Source organism: Phyllobates terribilis, unplaced genomic scaffold, assembly GCF_046119375.1.
Source record: "Phyllobates terribilis strain yellow unplaced genomic scaffold, ASM4611937v1 Scaffold_4__5_contigs__length_816908805, whole genome shotgun sequence".
Lineage (NCBI taxonomy): Eukaryota > Metazoa > Chordata > Amphibia > Anura > Dendrobatidae > Phyllobates > Phyllobates terribilis.
This window is the reverse complement of record NW_027362764.1, coordinates 87168118-87182760: the sequence shown is the minus strand read 5'-3', so window position 1 is coordinate 87182760 and position 14643 is coordinate 87168118. Positions and strand designations below refer to the sequence as shown.

Genomic DNA, 14643 nt, shown 5'->3' with positions numbered 1-14643 from the left:
TGGCCCAAAATGGATAATACAGAGGTTTGAACCGTGGAAGTGCAAAACAACACTTCTGTTTCTCTAGCCTACACCAGACTATTTTCAACAGTTATATTTGTGTCTGAAAAATCAGAGACACGCTTTTTTTGGGGGGGGGGGGGGGGACACACCAAAATGTTAATAAGACGGGTATTTGTACAGTGTGAAGGAGGAAAAAAAAAGGAGGATTTAGATGAAAAAAAAAGGATTTTTCCTGGCCCCAGACACCTGGTGATAAGTCCAGCAATTTCAGCAACAGGAGCACACAGGACTGTAATGCAGTGTTTGCTGGTATAACCACTGTGTCTCCTATACAGCCTGCCTGCCTGGTATCTGGGATGGATATTAGTCCTGAAAAGGACTGTTTGTTTGTTCTGGCAGCCTTTACAGACCCTACACTAACTATTTCGCAGTTTATATCTCTCCCTAAATCAGCAGCGCTGTCCCTACACTGTCTACTCCGGAGTGACTGTGTCCAAGATGGCGGCGCCCGGTTTTAAATACTCGAGGTGACGCTGTGCGGCCAGCCAATCACTAATGCCCACAACCAACATGGCTGCAGCATTACAGTGACTGGCTGGCAATCCCTGTATGTTCATTGGCTCTGTAAAAAGCGCCAAACATGCAGGGCGGAGACCAGAGCTCACGCCCGAGAAACCCGGAAATGCTCGGTGCTCGCCGAACATCCCGAGTAGCGTGATGCTCGGGCGAGTACCGAGCAGTGTCGAGCATGTTCGCTCAACACTACTAGACACGTCTCAATACACCAAACAAGAAGTGTCTCAAGTGGAAGAACTCCTACGGGAACACCAAGACTCCTTTGCAAAGCATGGCACAGACTTTGGGTGTACCACCAGTATCCAGCACGAGATACCCACGGGCGATACCCCCCCTATCTGCGAGGGGTACCGGCAGATACCACCTCAACAATACCAGGAGGTGAAAAGCCTATTAGAATCCATGCTACACGCCGGAGTGGTACGTGAAAGCCAGAGCCCGTGGGCTGCACCCGTGGTGATAGTCAAAAAGAAAGATGGTTCCCTGAGATTTTGCGTAGACTACCGTAGGCTGAACGCTTGCACTATCCGGGACTCATATCCACTTCCCCGGATCGAAGAGTCACTGACCGCCCTGAAGAAGGCCAAATATTTTTCGTCCCTAGACCTGGCCAGTGGATATTGGCAGGTTCCAATGAGTGAGAAGGACAGGGAAAAGACCGCCTTCATCCTTCCCATGGGCCTGTATGAGTTCGACCAGATGCCGTTCGGCTTGAATAACGCACCAGGGACCTTTCAGAGACTGATGGAACGCTGTCTGGGAGACTTCAACTTTGAGTTTACGCTGATATACCTTGACGACATCGTGGTATACTGCGCCACCTTTGAGGATCATCTTCACAAGCTTGGCCAAGTGTTCCAGCGCTTGAGGGGACACGGCTTGAAGTTGAAGCCCAGCAAGTGCCGTCTGTTCCAGCAGGAAATCGACTACTTTGGTCCCCGGATCTCGGCCGAAGGTGTCCAGCCCTCTCCGGAGAAGATAGCAGCCGTTCAAGAGTGGAAGCAGCCAACTACCGTCAAAGAAGTCCGGACTTTTCTGGGGCTGGCAGGCTACTACCGTCGGTTTGTCAAGGACTTTGCTCGGCTTGCTGAACCACTGCATGAGGTTCTCCGAGGGACTGCGAACAGTCCCAGAGGACGACGCATCAGTTGGGGGCCTGACCAAGAAAAATCCTTTCAGGCACTTAAGGCTGCTCTAACATCATCCCCTGTTCTGGCGTATGCAGATTACACATTACCGTTCCAGTTGCACACCGACGCCAGCCTTGAAGGTCTAGGGGCGGTCCTCTCTCAATTTCAAGATAATAAAGAACGCGTAATAGCCTATGCCAGTAGGTCTCTCCGTGACACGGAAAAGAATCCCGTCAACTACAGGTCCTTCCGCTTGGAACTCTTGGCTCTGACTTGGGCTATGACGGAGAAATTTGCTGGCTATCTGACAGGAGCGGAGGTGCTGGTCATGATGGACAACAATCCTCTCGCCCACCTAGAGAATGCCAAACTAGGGGCAATGGAACAGCGCTGGATGGCCAGGCTCTCTAGATTCCAGTACAAAATTAAATACAGAGAGGGGAATGAGAATCAGAATGCTGACAGCCTGTCTAGAGTGACATCATCCCCGCCAGTGGGGGACCGGGATGAAGAGTTGGAGGAAGATGAGATGCCTGACTTTGCCCGGCTTGCAAAGCAAATAGAAGATAGCCGCCAGTATGCTGTAGGAGGGATTGAAGCCGTAGTGGGATCTCCCCTGTCCCAGCAAGAATGGGCCAAGCTTCAAGATCGAGATCCCGAGCACGTCTTACTGAAACGGTATGTGAATAAACAAGAGAAACCGCCCTCCGAAGTGAGAGCCTGACTATCGACCGGAGCCTTGACTCTGCTTGCCCAATGGGATCGACTGATCGTGAAAGATGGAGTCCAGTATCGCAGGGCCCTTTTATCCCATATGCTGGAGGAGTGTTTGCAGATTGTCATCCCGGTGCAGTTGGCCCATGAGATGGTGGGCGAAGCTCACAGGAGGAACGGCCACTTCGGCATAGACAAGACCCTCCGGTGGACCCAGCAGTTCATTTTTTGTCCGGGGCTCCGTAAGCTGGTTGAAAACGTCTGTCAAGAATGCCGTACCTGTGAATTCCACAAGTCCGCTGAGCAGCGTGCACCCGTCCAGACTATTAGGACGTCGAGGCCCCTCGAGCTGTTGATGGTGGACTATCATTTGATCGGAACGGCGAATAGTGGCTACCAGTACTGTCTGGTGATGGTAGACCACTTCATGAAATTCGCCGTCGCTGTTGCTACCAAGGATCAGACTGCCAAATCAGCTGCACAGGCCATCTGTCAACAGTTCGTTCGGGTCTACGGATGTCCGGAGCGGCTGCACTCTGATCAGGGGGCTTGTTTCGAAGGGCGAGTCACTGAAGAACTCCAACGGATGTATGGAATCAAGAAGTCCAGGACCACCCCTTACCATCCACAAGGGAATGGCGCGTGTGAACGCTTTAACCGGACCCTCTTACAACTGATCCGGACACTGGCTGAAGACAAAAAGCCCGACTGGCCTCGATTCCTCCCAGAACTGCTGTGGGCCTATAATAATCAAGTCCATTCTGTCAACGGATACACCCCATACACACTTCTCTTTGGCCGTCCAGGCAAAGACATCCATGAGTTGCAACTGTCTAACTCCGAAGAAGATACCTGTGGTACCTATCCTTCCTGGCTACAAACACACCACCAGAGAATGGAGACTGTCTACCGGCTAGTAGGCCGACAAATCCAGGATCAAGTGCACGCTGACCCCCTTCCGGTACAAGAGGACTCACTGAATGTAGGTCAACTGGTCCTAGTCCGTATAAAGAAACCGCAAGGGAAACTCCGGCCCAAGTGGGAGACCGAAGTCTATCGAGTAATTGGACACCCGTACCCCGGTGGCCCCGTCTATCGAGTGCAGGGCGAAGACAGCGGCAGCATCCGTACTTTGCACCGTAATATGTTGCGCCCCTGTCGCTCCCAGCCTGACTCCCCTACTGTGATACCTAGAGAGATGGATATCACTAATACTGTCGGAGACACTGACCCCGGGGATGTAGAGATTGAATGCATGCCTACCCCTGTCCGTCTGACTGATGCACTTGAACCGATTACCTCTTCTACTGACATATCGACTGGGAAAGAGAGTGGGGTGACTGATCGGAGAGAGGGGATCCAACCCGTTAGGCGGACAACGAGGACCACTACAGGGGTACCTCCAGGACAGTCCTACAGAGACCAATATGTGTGGCCCTCTTCCCAGCCGCCCCCTGTAACATCCACAGCCATCGCCGCCCTGGAGCCGGTCGTTGGCAGGGACTGCCAACCTTTGAGCGGGGGGGCGTGTAGTGAGCTGGCAGGCTCTGGCTGTTCTGTGATAATTGAGATAGAGCCTGTGACAGAAATGATAACGCAGGATGGTGTTGCCACCTTGTGGCCAGAGGTTGCACCTGCGCAGGATGTGATAACAGAGAAAAAGACTGAGTCTCCTGTGTCCCTCCCTGGAGAGTCACATGAGCAAAGTGAAAAAAAAGCGCGCGGGGAGTCTGAGGTGGTCTGTAAAAAAGAACCAGGACAGTGTGCAGGTCCTCGTGTGTGCCGTAGAGGATACTCTCAATGTGGTTTCTGTTATCTGACACCTTTTCCTCAGAGTTTTCCCCAGCTTCCGCACTGCTGAAGGATTCAGCTGTTACACTCCCCACTACTGGAGTGTGAACCACATAAGGGAATCTACAAGAACTACTACCCGGATCAGAGAGACTGTAAGCGGGACCTCTGGCTAGAGGCCGAAGTATTCCTTCCTTTCAGAGAAGTCTGCTGTTCCTGTTTTCTTCGGCTGGGACGCCTTCCTGCAAAGACAGACAGGCCTGCGACGGGGGGACACATCCTTCTGGAGTAAAGGACTGGTAACGTGTGAGTAGGGACAGTGAGGGTCAGCTTATAAGTACACGTTATTGCTGTGAACATTTACGGTTGTCATTTACTGTGTTCTGCTGTGTTAAAAATGTATACAAGTAAAGATACGGTTATCAAGGTAGAGTCTGTGTGTGGGGATCTTGCTGGGCCAGATCATGGATATCAACGCGCGGCCTTGCCCGCGGTCACTTCAGGTTTACTGATTTTAAAGGGAACTTCATAAAAATGTTGTGACTCCTTCAACAACTCACATATAGAATATTTTTTATGTCAATGAATTCATGCGTAATAATATTTAATATTAAATGACTGCACATAGACAATAGACTACACGTAATTCAGTAATAACTGTCATACATTCACGTTCATCTGTTTCAGATGTTTATGAACCCAAAACAGTTAAAGACAATAAATCTCAGGAAAGTTTGGGGGTAATTATTCTGCAACACTGGTTATTTTTCCCTCTTGGCCTTTTCCCTCTTGGCCTTTTTTTAAACTGAGATCTACCATCTTCTGCCTTTCATTTGCAAAGCAAGTTGGGAGTTTTTGATGCACATTGTAAAACTTCACTTAATTATATGAGCTATGTACATTTGTAGCTTTTGAAAAAAAATTCTCAATCTGCTGTAGCCAAATAGATCAATAACTCCTATTCACTGCACACACACCCCACAGCAAAATGTGTACAATATGCCCCCTCCCCCCAAAAAAAATAGTTATAATAGTTATAAAAATTAGCAAACCTTCGCCTTCACCAGGCCTCCATCTTCAGGAGCCGCGGCACATAAATCAAGGGACACCCAGTTCGTTTCAACAACCAAAAGTTTACTGGACAGTTCAGGTTCATCAGATTGCAACACGCAGTATTGGGCACCACACTTCCCATTCCTTGTTTCTTTAACACAGCACGCCCTCAGCATCGCTAACCAGTCCTCCTGGACTATCCCCACATTCACTGGCTGCCTCAACCTCTAGGATTTCCCATCCAGTCCTGCAGTCCACCCGGGATCCTTTACCCTCCCTTCTTGTGGTTCCACGTCCATCGTCTCCTGTACGCCAGAGGATAATGCACTCTCCATAGTACCCATACCGGGCCCTGAGCTCAGGACATTGCAGGAATGTCCACAATGGATTCTAGTAAGGCTTCCCACTGCCATGAACAATAGATACTTGCTGAATCTAGCAGCCCACTGCCGTAGAATTTGGTTACTGTACTTCCCTATCTGACTCACTACTAGTGTTGAGCGATACCTTCCGATATCAGGAAATATCGTATCGGATTGGATCGGACCGATACCCAAAAAGTATCGGATGTCGCCGATTCCGATACCGGAAACCAATGCAAGTCAATGGGACACAAATATCGGAATGAAAATAAACCCTTTCTTTCCTTGTAGGTTAATTGTACATGAAGTAAAACAACTAAGAATAATGTAGAATGTATTACGCGAAAAGCCGGCAATTCATCAGCGGCATACACCGGTACCCGACAATTTACAACAGAAAGAATAGAGCTTCACACATAGATTAGATAGATAGAAACATGTCAGTCACATATATATGAAGTACAGTGACAGTGTTGCTTACTGTACTTGTCATTTAGTGTAAAGGATTTATTAAAAAAAATAATAGTGTTTTCATGCACCGTCTCTTTAAAAAAGCCGGCCGGCAATTCAGCAGCGGTACCCGACAATTTACAACAGAAAGAATAGAGCATCACATATAGATTAGAAAGATAGAAACATGTCAGTCACATATATATGAAGTACAGTGACAGTGTTGATTACTGTACTTGTCATTTAGTGTAAAGGATTTATTAAAAAAAATAATAGTGTTTTCATGCACCGTCTCTTTAAAAAAGCCGGCCGGCAATTCAGCATCTGTACCCGACAATTTAGAATAGAAGGAATAGAGAATCACACAAAGATTAGATAGATAGAAACATGTCAGTCACATATATATGAAGTACAGTGACAGTGTTGATTACTGTACTTGTCATTTAGTGTTAAAATAAAGGATTTATTTAAAAAAAAATTGGCGTGGGGTTCCCCGTAATTTTAGGCTCTAGCGGAGGTTAAGCAGACTGCTGGGGCAGATGTTTGAAGCCTGGGAAGGGGGTAATACCCACGGAGCTTTCCAGGCTACTAATAGCCCCCAGCGGAATACCTAGCCTTTACTAGCTATTAAAATGGGGGACTCCCCCAAAAAAATGACGTGGGGTCCCCCCTAATTTAATAGCTAGCAAAGGCTAGGCAGACAGCTGGGGGCTAATATTAATAGCCCAGGAAGGGTGCCATGAATATTGGCCCCCTCCCTGGCTAGAAACACCAGCCGTCAGCCGCCCCAGAAATGGCGCATCCATAGGATGCGCCAATTCTGGCACTTAGCCTCGCACTTCCCACTGCCCTGTAGCGGTGGCAGTGGGGTAATAGGGCTGGGGTTGATGTCAGCTTATAATGCCAGCTGACATCAAGCCCAGGTTAGTAATGGAGAGGCGTCTATAAGACACCCGCATTACTAACCCCATAGTCAAAGTTAAAAAAAAATCACAAACACCCAGAATAAAGTCCTTTAATTGAAATAAACACACAATTCTTTATTGTTCTAAATTAAACCATACTTACCATCACGCCCATTCCAGCTGAAGCCAACGATCTCCTGCAATAAAAGAAAAATAATAAAGCAACCTCATCCTTACCTTTCCATGGTTCCCACGACAGCTTCAGCTCTGCTACATCGAGATGACAGGCTGGACCGCAGCAGAACGCTGCCATCCAGCCTGTCATCCCACAGACACTGAGAAGCGTAGGCATGCTTGCGCTCCTCAGTGTCTCGCTGTGACGGCATAAAGATGAACTCAGCTGACCTCATGCACGTCACTGACAGCGTGGGAGAATTCTCACGCTGAAGCGCTGAGTGCAGGAGAATTTTCCCACGCTGTCAGTGACGTGCATGAGGTGAGCCGAGTTCATTGGACATGACCTCGGCTCATCTTTATGCCGTCACAGCGAGACACTGAGGAGCGCAAGCATGCCTGCGCTTCTCAGTGTCTGCGGGATGACAAGCTGGATGGCAGCGTTCTGCTGCGGTCCAGCCTGTCATCTCGATGTAGCAGAGCTGAAGCTGTCGTGGGAACCATGGAAAGGTAAGGATGAGGTTGCTTTATTATTTTTCTTTTATTGCAGGAGATCGTTGGCTTCAGCTGGAATGGGCGTGATGGTAAGTATAGTTTAATTTAGAACAATAAAGAATTGTGTGTTTATTTCAATTAAAGGACTTTTTTCTGGGTGTTGTGTTTTTTTTAAATACTTTACTAGAAATTCATGGTGGTCATGTCTAATATTGGCGTGACCCCATGAATTTCGGGCTTAGGGCCAGCTGATAGTGCCAAGCTGGCCCTAACCCCTTTATTACCCAGTGAGCTACCGCACCAGGGCCCTGGATGAGTTGGGTACAGCGCCAGAAGATGGCGCTTCTATGAACGCGCCATTTTCCGTGGTGGCTGCGGGCTGCAATTTGCAGCGCGGGTGGCCCAGAAAGCTTGGGCCTCCCAGCGCTGCGAATTCCAGCCCCCAGCTGCCTAGTTGTACCTGGCTGGACACAAAAACAGGGCGAAGCCCCACGTCAATTTTTTTTTAATTATTTCATGAAATAGTTAAAAAAAAAAAGGGCTTCCCTATATTGTTGTGTCCGGCCAGGTACAAATAGGCAGCTGGTGGTTGGGGGCAGCCCGTTCCTGCCTGCTGTACCTGGCTGGACACAAATATAGTGTGAAGCCCCACGTCAATTTTTTTTTAATTATTTCATGAAATAATTTAAAAAAAAAGGGCTTCCCTATATTGTTGTGTCCGGCCAGGTACAAATAGGCAGCTGGGAGTTGGGGGCAGCCCGTTCCTGCCTGCTGTACCTGGCTGGCATACAAAAATATGGCAAAGCCCACGTCAAAATTTTTGGGAAAAATTAATTAAAAAATAAATAATAATTTAGGGACTGCATCTTTATTAACCCCTCAAGTGTCATTTAGTGTTAAAATAAAGGATTTATTAAAAATAAAATTGGCGTGGGATCCCCCATAATTTTAGTCTCTAGCAGAGGTTAAGCAGACAGCTGGGGCAGTTGTTTGAAGCCTGGGAAGGGGGTAATACCCACGGAGCTTCCCAGGCTACTAATATCAGCCCCCAGCTGAATACCTAGCCTTTACTAGCTATTAAAATGGGGGACTCCCCCAAAAAATGACGTGGGGTCCCCCTTATTTTAATAGCTAGCAAAGGCTAGGCAGACAGCTGGGGGCTGATATTAATAGCCCAGGAAGGGTGCCATGAATATTGGCCCCCTCCCAGGCTAGAAACACCAGCTGTCAGCCGCCCCAGAAATGGTGCGCCAATTCTGGCACTTAGCCTCGCTCTTCCACGCTGCCCTGGTGCGATGGCAGGGGGTAATAGTGGTGGGGTTCATGTCAGCGCCAGCTGCCATGAAGCCCAGGTTAGTAATGATGGGCGTCTATAAGACACCCCCATTACTAATCTACAAAGTGTTAAAAATAAAAAAACACACACTACACCCAGAAAAAAATAAGTTTTTTGAAATAAAACACACCATTTTATTTAATTCTTAGTTTACTAAAAAAAAATAGTTACCTGTCCACGTTCCTGCGCTGATCTCCCATGCAAAGCTGTCACATCTGGAGATGAGACAGCTGTCATGGCTGCTGTAAGCTCACGCTGCCGGGAACACGTCCGCTCCCGGCAGCGTGAGCCCTGACTGAGGTCACCGGAGTGCATTCAGGCAGCGCAGCTCCGGAGACTTCCTTTACGGCACTGCTGTACCGTGGGAATTTCGCACGGTACAGCGGGGCCGTAAAGCAGCTAACCGGAGCAGCGCTGCCTGAACTCCGGCGAACCCGCTTATGCCATGACGGGGCTGCTTTACGGCCCCATCATTCTAGCGGCGGCAGCGGTTTAGAGCGGTCACATTCTATGTGGCTGCTCTAAACTGGAGATCATCGTGGGACACTCGTGGACTACTACGGAGGGGTAAGGATAAGGTTGTGGTTTATTATTTTATATTTTATTACAGGAGATCGATGGCTTCGGGGAATTAGGTGTCTAGGTGAGTATAGGTGTATTCTTTGTTTTTTACTTTATTTTAGGTGGCGATCGGCGGGGACAGGTAATGTATAAACTAATTTATTGTAGGTAACCACTGGCCACCAATGACATGTATTTAAAATTTATTGGGGACCATGGGGCAGTTTAAATAGCAGGATCAGGCTGATGGGAACTACTGCTCCCATCGAGCTGATCCTGCTGGCACGAGTGGACGGGTTACAGACATAGGCCGATGGGAGTAGTAGTGTCACATCGGCCTATGTTTGCCTGCACGCACACACCCGCAGACATCGCACAGACACCGCGCACACCCGCAGACATCGCACAGACACCGCGCACACCCGCACACATCACACAGACACCCACACACACTAATCATGACGGGTCTGGGAAGTGAGGCTGACCTGTGAGGCTGAGGGAAAGTTCATGTGAGTTCATGCAATGCAGTCAAGCATGAACTCACATGAACCCTCCGAGGGCACCGCGGCTACTTCAAATGAACAGCTGATCGGCATCAGCTGATACCTCAGCTGTTCATTTGAAATAACCGGCGGGAAAGCCGGCGGTGAAGTCTTTTCACTGCCGGCTTCCCCGCCCAGGTCCTTCGCTCCCCGCTCCTTGGTGCTGCGCTCCCCGCCCGGTCCTAACTTACGATCGGGATGGGAGGTGGCGAGGGGAGCGGAGGATCGGGGTGGGGGGCTGCGGGGAAGCAGTATGGGGCTGTGTGATTGTTTAAAAGCCGGCGGCTTTTTACCGCCCGCCGGCTTTTAAACGATCAGGAGAATTCTCCCACGCTGGGATGGCATTCTGATGACAGGCTGGATCTCAGCTGAGCGCTGCCATCCAGCTTGTCATCCTTCAGACACACTGCAGAGCGCAGGCATTCCGGTATTCGATATTGTAAAAGTATCGGAATTAAGTATCGGAATTCCGATACCGCGAATATCGGCCGATACCCGATATTTCAGTATCGGAATGCTCAACACTACTCACTACCATGAAACAGTCCTCTTTTACTGGGATTGTTCCCTCCCCCTATGGGCAAATCCCAACTTTTAACTATGTCTGTCCCTACAGTATGTAGCTGGCAGAACTCCCACAAACATTATGCACTAAATATATTACACGTATACTTATTATCCATCCTCTGTCCTAACTAACTACAGTTACTCTCTCATATCAGTATGTACTAAGCCTATTGCCCTTATCTCATGTCCTAGATCCTAAACTATATCTCTACCCTATGCTGTACACTACTATTTCACAGTCTATTTAAAATATACACTAAAACCGCAATACTTAGTTCACATTTGACATAACACATTATATGTATTAAACGCATGAATTTACTGTATGTGCATGATGCGATTGGTGTCTTCAAGGCTAGAAACGTGAGAGTACAGTCCACCACTCTTACAAATGCATGAAACATTACAGATAATCTCTTCTTTATACTTTAGGGATCCGCAAGGGGTACAACTTTAGGGCGCAGAGAGGCTACAGTTGCACAGTAGTCCATGGTGGCCCATTGGCTCCACTGACATATGGAGACACCACTATAAATAACAAAAGATAATTTAAACAGGAGAAACCGGTCACCATGTCAAAAGCATACAGATTTTACTCTTATATTATTCTCGCTGCTCCCCTTGGTATTCCGTTTTTTTTTGTTTGTTCTTTTTAAATCTGCCAAATGGTTCCAGAGATATGGGCCTTTTTTAGTACTAACTTTTAGGTTCTTTACCAAGGAGGTGTGGCTCAGCGGGTAATAATGCAGAGCTTCCTAAAGACACCCCCACAAATAATCCTGTAAGCCAAACCCTGTTGATCAGGACCATAACATTAGCTCTAAATATAAAGGTCTGTATCTCTGGAAGTGTGTGATGGATATGGAAAAAAACTAAATTACAAAAAAAAACACAAAGCGCCATGCTCAGGAGAACAGTGGGAATAAAATAAGAACAAAACCCCAGGTAATTTTTACCTGGTGACAAGGCCTATTTATGGGATATGTTTAGAATGTGTGAATTTACCCTAAGGCCATGTGCACACGTTGAGTGTTTGGTGAGTTTTGTATCTCAGTGTTTATAAGCCAAAACAGTCAGAGGAAAAGAAGAAACACGTCCCCACTTCTGTATTTTTCACCCACTCCTGGTTTTGGCTTACAAATACTGATGTAAAAAACTCATCAAAAATTCAACATGTGAACGTGGCCAACAGTTTTTTTTACAAAGCAGTTTTGGGATGCAACACTGTGGACCAACAGAGGGTCTTGTGCACCTTTCTCAAAGCAGAGTACCAAACTTTGCTACTATCACTGCACATATGCACTGAGGCAAGGAAACAGCGTCCAGTCCAGGGTGATATATTCCAAAAGTTGAAGTTTATTCCGCCATCAAGTAACAACGTTTCGACCTGTTATAGATCTTTATCAAGTATGACTGATAACAGGTCGAAACGTTGTTATTAGAGATGAGTGAATGTTTCAATATTCGATTCGGATTATGATCGCCGAATTTGCAATATTCGCCTATTTACTAGTCGAATATTCGCCGAACGTTACCGAACGCCATAGGATTCAATGGGGGGCAAAAAAAAACACACATACACAACACCTTCAAACGGGCCCCCAAGGCTGCCAAAACACATCAAATTAGGGGTAGATACCAGGAAAGTGCCATCAATTGACCCAGAGTACAAGTACTATAATTATTATTACTATTACAGCAACATTTATTCCGTGGGCCTTACATGTCAAAAGGGGTCACCGACTGGAACAAGAGCAGAGAGGACCCTGCCCGCGAGGGCGCACAAACAATCTACAAAGGATGGGTGAGGATACAATAGGTCAGGGTACAGCTAGTCGTGCAGCGGTATGCTGCAGCGAGGGTTATCGCAGATTGTACGCTTGTCACAAGAAATGGGTCTTCAGCTTCCTTTTCAAGGTTTGCACTTTAGGCAACAGTCTGATGTGTTGAGGTACAGAGTTACACAGTAGCGGAGATGCACGGGACAAATCTTGTATGCGATCGTGACAAGAAGAGATAAGAGGGAAGTAGAGAAGGAGATCTTGGAAGGATGGGAGGTTGCATGCAGGTAACTAGTACAGGGAGACTAGGTCACAAATGTATGGAGGAGACAAGTTTTCGATGGCTTGGTATGCCAAAGTTAGGTTTTTCAACTGGAGTCTCTGGGCAACAGGGAGCCAGCGCAGCGATTGACATTATGGAGAAGCCTGGGAATAGTGGGGTGACAGGTGGATTAATCGGCCAGCACAGTTTAGGATAGATTGGAGGGGTGCGAGAGTGGTAGAAGGGAGGCCACAGAGCAGGAGCTTGTAGTAGTCGAGGCGGGAGATGATGAGAGCGTGCACTGGTGTTTTTCTAGATTCATGGTTGAAGAATGTGCGGATCCCTGAGATACTTTGGAGTTGGAGTCAGCAGCAAGTGGAAAGGGCTTGGATCTTACGTTTGAAGGACAGATCAGAGTCAAGCCTGCGGGACTGGGGAGAGTGGGCTGCCATTCACTTTGATGGATAGGTCGGTTGGGGGGGTTGTGATGAAATGGTGGAAAGATGATGCATTCTGTTTTATCCATGTTAATTTTTACAAATCTAGCAGAGAAGAAAGATGAAATACAGGACACATTGTGGGATTCTGGGTAGTAAGGAGGTGATATCAGATCCACAGAGGTAGATCTGTGTGTCATCAACATAGAGGTGATACTGAAAGCCGTGAGACCATGAGCTGTCCCAGGCCCAAGGTGCAGATGGAGAAGAGCCTGGGTCCTACAATTGAACCTTAGGGGACACCGACACATAGGGGGTGAGATGAGGAGGTGGTGTGAGAGTGGGAGACACTGAATGTCCTGTCGGTTAGGTATGAAAATATCCAAGACAGGGCCAAGTCTGTGATGCCAAAAGATGAGAGTCTGTAGTAAGACGGTATGGTCTACTGTGTCGAAGGCAGATGACAGGTCTAGGAGGAGGAAGACAGTAGTCTGGCTTGGATTTGACAGTATGTCGTTGGTGACTTTAGTCAGGGCAGTTTCAGTGGAATGGTGAGGTCGGAAGCCTGATTATAAGTGGTCAAAGAGGGAGCAGGAGGAAAGGTGGGAGGACAGTTCAAATTAGACGTGCTGATCCAGTAGTTTGGAGGCATATGGGAGAAGTGAGATGGGGCAATAGCCAAACATAGGATGGGTCAAGGGAGGGCTTTTGGAGGATGGGTGTGATCGAGGTAAGTTTGAATCATGAGGGGAAGACGCCAGTTGTTAGTGACAGGTAGAAGAGGAGGGTTAGGCTTGGGATGAAGACTGTGGTACGGTTTGGAAAGAGGTGGGATGGTATTAGGTCAAGTTCACAGGTGGTGAGATGTGATTTGGAGAGTAAAGATGATCTTCTGTGATGGCGGAGAAGCTGGTTTTGGAGGAGGAGAGTTGAGTCGTTATGAGAAGGGGCTGTTGGGACTTTAAGCAAAAGCTTTGCCTTATGTTGTCAATCTTCTGCTTGAAGAATGAGGCTAAGTCTTCCACTGAGATGAGAGGAGAGGAGAGGAGAGGGAGGGGGAACTGGTGGACAGAGGAGGGAGTTGAAAGTACTGAGTAGCTGTTTAGGGTTGTGAGACACGTATGATATGCGAGATGAGAAGTAGGTTTGTTTTTCTGCAGTGAGCAATTGTGCAGCATTTAGCAAACTTCTGTTACTGGACTCCACTCCCTTTCTTTGGCAGTCGCATAGTGGTTGGTACACCTTGTAGATGAATGGCAGTAAGAACATGTGCTCCAGTAGATGACAATAACTGCATCAAGTGGCCTCTGCTCCTCTTCCTCCTTAACATCACACACAGTACAGCCCACAGAGGTGGCCGACTATGGGGAAGCACAGATGGGCGAGTCTGCAGAGCTGTTCACATATTCTATTCCGGGGCATCAGAGGTCTGAACCAAAGCTTCACTGACTCAAGAGGGGGAAAGCAAGTGTAGCGATGTCCAAATTTTTTTTTCAGTTGATCC

The 14643-nt window shown here is 47.7% G+C and overlaps 1 protein-coding gene and 1 long non-coding RNA gene across 3 annotated transcripts in view; one reads left to right on the top strand and one right to left on the bottom strand.

Annotated features, from left to right (window-relative positions):
- Positions 1-14643, bottom strand: part of JCAD (junctional cadherin 5 associated) — a 181827-nt gene that overhangs the window by 134604 nt on the left and 32580 nt on the right. The window lies entirely within an intron of this gene.
- LOC141265042 (uncharacterized) overlaps positions 4294-14643 on the top strand; it is a 54974-nt gene continuing 44624 nt past the window's right edge. Inside the window, exon 1 of the long non-coding RNA XR_012320036.1 lies at positions 4294-4520. This is a non-coding gene — a long non-coding RNA (uncharacterized lncRNA). The remainder of the gene's footprint in view (positions 4521-14643) is intronic.